At 46.5% G+C, this 9172-nt stretch overlaps 1 pseudogene; it reads left to right on the top strand.

Moving 5' to 3' along the window:
* The first annotated feature begins 3118 nt into the window (after positions 1 to 3118).
* LOC125522856 lies at positions 3119 to 4184 on the top strand (annotated as a pseudogene).
* The last annotated feature ends 4988 nt before the right edge of the window (positions 4185 to 9172 follow it).

Below are 9172 nucleotides of genomic sequence, written 5' to 3'. Positions count from 1 at the left end.
CGACTACAACTCATTATAACGTAAAACAATCCTAAATTAAATTGATAACACAAATTTAATTGAAAAATACAAAATAAAACAAAAACCCACAACCATTTAGTACCGGTTGGTTTTACCAACCGGTACTAAAGGGCTCCCGGCCCCCGGAGCTGGCTCGTGCCACGTGGTACCCCTTTAGCACCGGTTCGTGCTGAACCGGTACTAAAGGGGGGGGGGGCTTTAGTGCCGAAATAATAGTGCCAGTTCCTAAACCGGCACTAAAGGGCCTTACGAACCGGTGCTATTGCCCGGTTCTGCACTAGTGTCGATTCTTGAGTATGTTCCTGTAGTTTGTAAGATTTAGGATCCTTGTGTTGCATCACCATGTTTTAGGAGGTGGTTGAGTTCACATATGCGCTCATTGCTACCTACACTACAGTTAGGCATGACTAGACACATTAAATAAAATGTTGTAAATATGCATAAGATTCAATCACTCACTAGCGGCCTTTTATTATATCGGCTCACGTTGTTGTTGTGGCCTTCATTTACTTCCAGTTAAACTTTTACTTTATATAGGCACCGGATCCCTTCTGAAGAGGCATCGAATGTAAATGGGTTGTAAACCCGAGGCACCACTGCAGATCCCTATGAATTCGAGGCTAGTTTCCTCTAAATTCTATGTGTTTGTTGTTCTTAAGTTGGTGAGAGCCTATCAATTGGTATTAGTAGGCAACTGTCCTTGGTGGCGTGTTGGATTGTGGCAAGGTGCAATTCGGATCCCTTCCGGAGAGGCATCGAATGTAAATGGGTTGTAAACCTGAGCCACCACTGCAGACCCCTCTGAATTCGAGGCTAGTTTCCTCTGAATTCTATGTGTTTGTTGTTCTTAAGTTGGTGAGAGCCTATCAATTGGTATTAGTAGCCAACCGTCCTCGGTGGCGTGTTGGATTGTGGCAAGGTGCAATTCGGCTAGCTGGTACAATCCTTGCACCTTGACCCACGATTTCGGGGCGGTGATACAATTGGTGGCGCGTGCGGCGGTGGAATGTTTGAGTGTTAAACCAACAAAGCTCAACATACCTCAATTTGCTGGAGAAGATACTCAACACTGGATACAAACATTTGAACAATACTTTGACACTGCCAAAACACCTCTTGAGCAAAGAAGTGAATTTGATGCCTCTTATCTGAAAGGAACTATAGTCCAGTGGTGCAGAGGCACAACCTTTAATGCTCAAACCCTTCCTTGGCACAGATTCTACAGATATCTACGAGATAGATTTGCAGAAAGTTCTATTTGTAACAGTGTGAAGAATTTTCATGCCATGCAAATTGGAACAGTGAGCGAGTAGATTGGAAATTTGAAAGAGCTCTGAAACTAATGAGAAGGGACAACCCCAACTTACTGGATCATTATTATAAGAACTACCACATTCTGTACTAAAATGTGGTGCCAAGTGCATAGCAAAGAGCATGCCACCAGAGTCCAATCCAAAGACCAGACCTTTGAGGGGCACCGTCTTCTTGATTGTTCCATCTCAAGGACTGGGCATCAACCATGAGTGATTACCAACACACGTAAAGTTGTGCGTCAATTTGTGATGTGGGTGGGGTGATACTATAGGAGCTGTGAGGGCACCAAAGGAAACCTATATGTATTGTTGCATGGTATTCGTGTAGGTCACAGGAGAGTTGGACAATTTGATCCACTCATATGCCATTTGTGTGGTGAAATCTAGGGCAATGTCGTCTTGGCTGAATCGCATGGAGTTGAAAACATAGAGCCTTAATGGTCCACTCATCAAGAGTAGCTCTTTGTTCAGTGGTCGCTAGTTTCATTGCTCTAATCTTCTTTATGTTCCTATGAATTGAATTTCTAATACATCCCATTCCCCCACTAGATTACGCTCTGTGAAAGTTAGTGTCAATCACCCTACTCGAACTTGGTGCTCACTTCATGCACCTCGCTATCCTATTTCAGCTCCTCAACCAACTAAACACTACAGGAATCAGACACTTTGTCATCTGTCATGCGTAATAAGCTAGTTATTTATAGGGGGTCAGCTTACTGTGACCAACGATGCATGTGGCCATCACATCATCATTGCTTCACCAAACATCACATGCCAACGTTGTGATCATTTAATTCTACTGAGTGTGGTGTAGTTGTTGAAATTTAGCATCATTACTTCACCCAACCCAAACTGTTGTGGTCGTTTAGTTCTACTGTGAGTGGTGTAGTTGTCCACATTTGTAACACTCAAGGCATATCCAAATATGAGCAACCCTAAGCGGATTGTTGTTAATAAAATTATTGCATAAGGAATAATTAAGGACCCCTTAAGTTCAATTATATGTTGTTAGATGTTATCTAAACTATTCGATCACTTGTATTTACGGATGCTTGCATTGAGGGTATAATCACAAGGATCACATCACTTATCAAAAGCAACGAAACTTAATGTCAATGGAACTAGGTGAACACAACTAGGCGAAATTCTTGCTATCTGCGAAAACGATTTGATCCACATAAGTAATTTCACCGGTTTGTTCTTATAGTTGTGGCCTTCTTTTACTTTCAGTTAAACTTTCCTTTTATATAGGCCACAAATCCTTTTTTTTAGGGGTCTCACCAAGTTTTATTGCTCAAACTCCATCTGGAGTGGGATTACAAAAGGATCATGGGGTTGGATCAACCACACATGTCTCCCCTGCTCAAGAGAATTGGAAAACTTGGCTAACCTATCGGCATCTCTATTGGCCGCTCTACCTTCAAACGTTATGTTACAATTAAAAATAGCAGCCCTGTTTCTAAAAAGATCCTTCTGGAGAGCATCGAATGTAAACGTGTTGTAAACCCTACGAGAGTATTCTTGCTGTTGGGCCGTGGCTCTAAAAAGAACTACTTTGGGTCATTGGGAGTTGGACTGTCATCTCATTTTTTTTCCTTGTCTCAAAAAAAAAATCACATTTTTTTCCTTTCTCGAAATAAAATCAGTGTTTCGCCTCCATGTTCGTTCCCCTTCTTCCTCTTTTCGCCTCCCTGCATTGTCCCCTAAACCCTACCAGATCAGTAACACTTCCGGAGACGGCAGAGGAGAGTCGCAGCTCCCCCATCCCCCGGAGCAGGTCTACCATGTCGGCCGCCGCCGGCAAGCCGTCCCGGTCTGCCTCCGCCATCATTGCCTCCACAACGAGCGGGTGCCACCTCCTCAAGATCGATGGCTACTCCCGCACCAAGGGCGTCCCCACCGGAGAAAGGATAAAGTCCCGCTCTTTCACCCTTGGAGGACATCGATGGTACATCGCTTACCATCCCAACGGCTCCGGACAACAGTACGCAGACTGCATATCCCTCTTCCTCGTCCTCGATGAAAATGTCACCACGGCAGTGAAGGCACAACACAAATTCAGTGTCGCGGATGAGTTGACGGACCAAGCTCCTTCATTGGCATCACAAGCAGTACACAACCACAATTCTCAGCAGCGCTGGGGAATGCGATGTTCATGAAAAGGGCAGACTTGGAGAAGTCGGCACATCTCAAGGACGATTCTTTCACCATCAGGTGTGATATCCTTGTCATCATGGATTACCGTGCAGAGGACTTGCCCGAAGACACCCCTCCAACATTTGTCTCTGTGGCCCCATCTGACCTGCACCAGCACCTCGGCGATCTCCTCAAGACCGAGAAGGGCGCCGATGTGGTCTTCCAGGTCGGTGGTCATACGTTTGCAGCACACAGGTGTGTGCTTGCTGCCCGATCGCCAGTCTTTAGTGCGGAGCTCTTTGGTGGCATGAAGGAGGGTGACACCGCAGGTGTGGTGCGCATAGATGAAAGGAGGCAGAGGTGTTTGAGGCATTGCTCTGTTTTGCGTATACCGACTCCTTACCGTTGACAGAAGAGGAAGAGGAAGATGCCATGTGCCAACATCTGCTTGTTGCGGCGGACAGGTATGACATGGAGAGGCTGAAGAGTATTTGTGAGGAAAGGCTATGCAAATACATCAACGCAGGCACAATAACGACCATCCTGACGTTAGCGGAGCAGCACCACTGTGAGGGCCTAAAGAAGGCATGCTTAAATTTTCTTCGCTTCCCGGCAAATCTTAGGGCTTTGTTGGACAGCGACGGCTTCGATCATCTGAGCAGGAGCTGCCCTTCAGTTATTAAGAATCTGATTGTCATGTCGGCCCTCGTTTAGTGGTTATTGTTTCTTTAGCAACTATATAGTTCCAGGGATTGAAATGGTTTTCTTGTACTAGCAATGGTGCTTAGCTCCCTGGTTTGGTTTGAAGACTTGTTAGGCCTCTCCCAATGCTCCACCTTATACGGGTGCTAAGCATGCCATGTAGACGAAAAATCTGATGTGGCAAGGCAATTAAGAGGACAGAGATGGGTTTGGTGACCCCAGGAAAAACCAATGTCAAGTGCGTGAACCTAGGTAAAACATTTAAATAAAGCAAACTCACCAATGCATGAGAGAGTTTAATAGCTATATCATTAAATGAAGGCAGCTTAGCTACAAGAAGCTAAGCAACTATGCATTGAGGATTTTGGTTGTTAAGCTATTTAATATGCTTAGCACTCCATCTAAGCACCGGTCCATTGGGAGCAGCCTTATCCGCAGTTATCTTAGATTCCTAGTACTATCAGACTACCTATCCTATCAGACTTTTGAAGAAGAGGAAAAGTAGTACTACCGCACTATCACTTTGTTTTTGTTTTGGTGTTTCCTTGCATGTCTGCATCCCTATCAGTGTATCAGGAAGTACTTGGCTATCAGGAAAGCATCTTTCCAAAGAACATGGAGCAGTGCATCTCTTATTATTAGGAGTTGGCCTCGATGGGCTTATATAGGAGGAGTACAGGGAGAGAGGGAGAGAGGGTACAACGGCACCCCTGTCATGCAAGGCGTGCGGGCGCATGAGCGTGGGCAGTTTGGCCTAGCGAGAGACCTGGCGAGGTCCCCCCCCCCCCCCCCCCCCCCCCCGCCCCCCACACGCGCCGATGTTGAGGCTGGATTGAAAGTCGTTGAAGACGCGTGTTGGCAGCCCCTTGATGAGAGATGTCCGCAAACTAACTGGGAGCTCGTAGGGACGTGAAGCACGCGCAGCTCGCCCAACATGACGCGTTCACGAACAAAATGGAGATCGGTCTCAATGTGCTTCGTTCATTGGTGTTGCACTGGGTTGCTGGACATGTAGACGGCGCTGACGTTGTCACAGTAGACCACCGTAGCTCGCGTGGGAGGCTGATGAAGTTCGCCGAGTAGTTGACGTAGCCACACAGCCTCGGCGCCCGCGGTCTTCTGTTCCGCCCGTCGCGACTCCACTTCGCCTCGCCGGGAGTGTTCCAGTCCCGCGCCTCGACAACGCCATGCTCCATCACCTCGCCCCGCCGGACGTCGGCTCGTCCTCCTCCGTCGGCCTCCCCTCATCCATCGCGCATCTCTTTCAATCCCGGCTGGAGTTGGAATCTGGTAACTACACCAAGTGGCGCCAACTCTTTTACCGCATCTGTCGTCGCTATAACATGCAGACCCACCTCGACAAGCCCACAACGTCGCTTCACAGAGCGCGGTTTGGCGCAATGACAACCTCACGGTCGTTCTGTGGTTCCATGGGATCGTCGCCGACGAGCTCATGGAGGTTGTCGCCTCCCCGAAGAGCACCGCGTTCGACATCTGGTCCGAGCTGCACCTGCTATTCCGTGACAACCAAGCGGGGCGCGCCGTCATCCTCGGCGTGGAGTTTCGCAACCTGGTCCAGGGGGACCTGTCCATCGCCGAGTATTGTCGGCGACTCAAGTCCCTCGCCAACGAGCTCGGGGACGTCGGCAACCACATCACCGATCGGGCCCTGACTCTCCAGCTCATCCGCGAGCTCTCCCGCAAATTTCAGATCATGGCGACGCTTCTTCCAGTGCAGACGTCGTTTTCTTCATTTGTGCAGGCGCGCTCGCGGCTCTTCATGGAGGAAATCGCGGCTAACGAGCGCGCTCGCCTCGACGGCCGCCCCGAGGTCACTTCCACCGCCCTCACCATTGCCGGCGGCGCGAACTCCTCCATCGACCGGGCTCCCTCGGGCTCCTCTATAGACCGGGGCTCATCTGCAGACAAGGGCAAAGGGGGCGCTGCCACCCCGACCAGCGACCCAGGCTCCCACGGCCGTGGGCATGGCCGTGGGCGCGGCTCGTCCTCCTCTGCTGGTTCCTCGACCGGGCGCGGCGCCTCTACCCCAACCCCAGGCCCGCCAAGCAGAGATGAAGAAGAGGGATCGAAGGTGTCTGATTTCAAGTTGAGTTGTATATCTCTCACACACAGTTTACATTGGCCTTGATGGGCTTATATAGGAGGAGTACAGGGAGAGAGTGTACAACGGCACCTCTGCCATGTAGGGCGTGCGGACGTAGGCGCATGAAGAACGTGGGCAGTTTGGCCTAGCGAGAGACCTGGCGAGGTGGGTTAGCCACCTGGGAGCTGCTGTACGTAGACGTGCAATCGAACAGTCCCACTATCATGAGGGATTGTTTGCCACCCCTATATTATTGCCATGTTTGCAATTATTTTGAATTCACGGTGCTCATTCTGCTAGTAATGGTATTTTACATCTTTTTCATTTTCTTATTAGGAATTTTGTCTTGGCATACTACTAAATTTATCCTAATGGCATGCAGAACTATACTTTTTTTTTGGTCTCTGTTATGTTAGTTCATTGACATGTGCTTATTTCCCTATTATCTAGTGATGATAGCTTTATTGTGGGTGATGCACTCTTCTTGATGATGTCATCGTAGTTCTTCTCTCCGTGTCAGGGCTCCGGGTGAATAACTTTCTCCGTTGTTGACTCGGCCATGTTTTTGGATGTTGTCGAGTTCCGATATGCAATGTTGCTTCCTGCACTATAGTTAGGCACGACTCAACACCTTAAAATATTGTAAATGTGCAAAAGAAATCAGTCCTTTCTTGATGTTTCAGCTCCAAGTTCAGTTTGAATTCGAACCGATGCGCATCGGATGCCTGTTGAACTGCTTTTAAAATGCACTATATGCTCAGAGTCCGTAGGCATTTCCTGTTCACATGGTTTGTTAGTTCATAACAACTTACCATGTAGTTATGCTGACTGAACTGGAGGTCCAATTGTTCTCTGGTCATCCTCATTTCCTGGCGCGCCGCTGCTAACCAACTTGTACCCCTACTTTGTGTATTGCGGCATTCCGGCCGGGCAACACGGTGAGGGACGCTGTCAACAGGCTGGTGTACACGTGCCTCTTCGACGCCATTGTCATGGTCAGGCGATAACTGACGGAAGGAGCAGGTGTTCAGTAGCTTGGAGGTTCAGACATACACGGAAAGGAACTTGGGGCTGTACTCCTACGGTTCTACCCTCACATTCTCCCAATTTAACAACCCCCAAGTGCCAAGGCTGGACGAAGGTCAATGCAGATGCAGCCAGTGCACCCGGTAGGTCTTCAGTCTTCTTTTGTTTTCTTATTAATTCATGCGACTTTGGGTAGAAATGTTTTGTTTTCATGCTTTGTCCGTTTGAGTCTAAGATCTCTATCTAAAGCCTCCTTTGATTCACGGGATATGAATATCATTGGAATAAGAAAACCGTAGGGAGTGAGATTAGATGTATCTCATTTCCTACAAGTAAAAAAAATATCATTTGATTCATAAGATAAGAATTTTTTCATTGAGTCCAGACTAATGTTTTTTTCTTTAGAATGTGAATGATCGGTTTCTATCCTGCATATGAATAAAAATCCATTTCTACAAACCGAAGGGCGTCAAAGAAATTTTTCCTACATAATTTCTATCATTTAAAATTCTTACGAAATTTATATAAACCAAAGGAGGCCTAATTTTGAAAAACTTCCAAAAACTTAGGTTCCAAAGAGGGACTATGGTTGGTTTGTCATGTCGGTCATCAATCTTTGCTCATCTTTTCACACCCTATTTGAGATCTGCGTCTACATAATATTTCAAAAGCCACAAATAAGCGTGTGTATGTTTGTCGACTCGTGTTTGAAAATGATGCACTACTTTCTGAGTAAAGATCATGCTACATTGCTACTCCTCCTAGTAGACGAGTGTGACCTGTGACATTTCAAACCTTCAATTCAAGAAAGGTTGTAAGTTTGTTGGGTAGCGAGATCGGCTGAGTCCTCTCAGATTATATCCAACTTGCGCTCAAGATTCTATCGAGGTTTATTGATTGTGCGATGAGCTTAGAATCATCAAATTTCTTTGTCCAAATGCATCAAGTTTGTGTTCCTTTAGAATGATCTCTTCCAAAATGAATTTCCAATAAAAATATCTCCTTGGACCTTTTTTTTAAATTCCCTTGGAGCTTTTCAAATGCGTTTCTTATGTCATGAAAAGAGGGACTCCGCGGCTTCTGCATCAGAACGATGCATACGGCCAACTTTATAAATAAGCAAATAGGTTCAACAAGATCTTAAAGTCTCCAACGAAAGTAAAGAAAAGTTCACAAAGAGCCAAAAGGCTAATAACAAAACTAGCCAAAAAAAAGCCACAACCGGCTGGCATAAAAGAGATAGGTAAACTAATTGCCTCTCCTAATACATGCCCGCCATCCAAACCGGTTGAAAATATTTTGTGCTACCATCTCCCACCGGATAGATCCAGTAACCAAACGCTCCCTGGCCTCCGTCGGAGTGAGTATCGACCACATACGGATCAACGCAGTGACTCGGAAGATAACCTGCAAAAAATGAATATTTGTTGCTCTGTTAAAAACCAAATCATTTCTACAGTTCCATACTGCCCATAATAAAGCACATGCTCCTACGTGAATGTGTCTTGTTGTTTCGGACTCTATCCCGTTAAGCCACGTTCCAAATAACGTGTTGACAGAACTCGGAGGAGTAATATTAAAGGCAATGTGGACCGTCCGCCATAAAACTTTTGCCAACGGGCACTCAAGAAAAAGGTGTTTGATGGTTTCATCCCGATCACAGAAGCTACACCTAGTAGGTCCTGTCCAGTTACGCTTTGCCAAATTGTCCTTGGTTAAGATGACTTGTTTGTGTACAAACCACATAAACACTTTAATTTTCAAAGAAACTTTGACAGCCCAAACATATTTGGAACTAGGAATGGAGCTTGAATTGATAACATCAAGATACATTGATTTAACTGTAAACTCTTCAGACCTAGTAAGCTTC

The sequence above is a fragment of the Triticum urartu genome, chromosome 7 (genome assembly GCF_003073215.2).
Source record: "Triticum urartu cultivar G1812 chromosome 7, Tu2.1, whole genome shotgun sequence".
NCBI classification, from domain to species: domain Eukaryota; kingdom Viridiplantae; phylum Streptophyta; class Magnoliopsida; order Poales; family Poaceae; genus Triticum; species Triticum urartu.
This window is presented reverse-complemented; position numbering and strand designations above follow the sequence as displayed.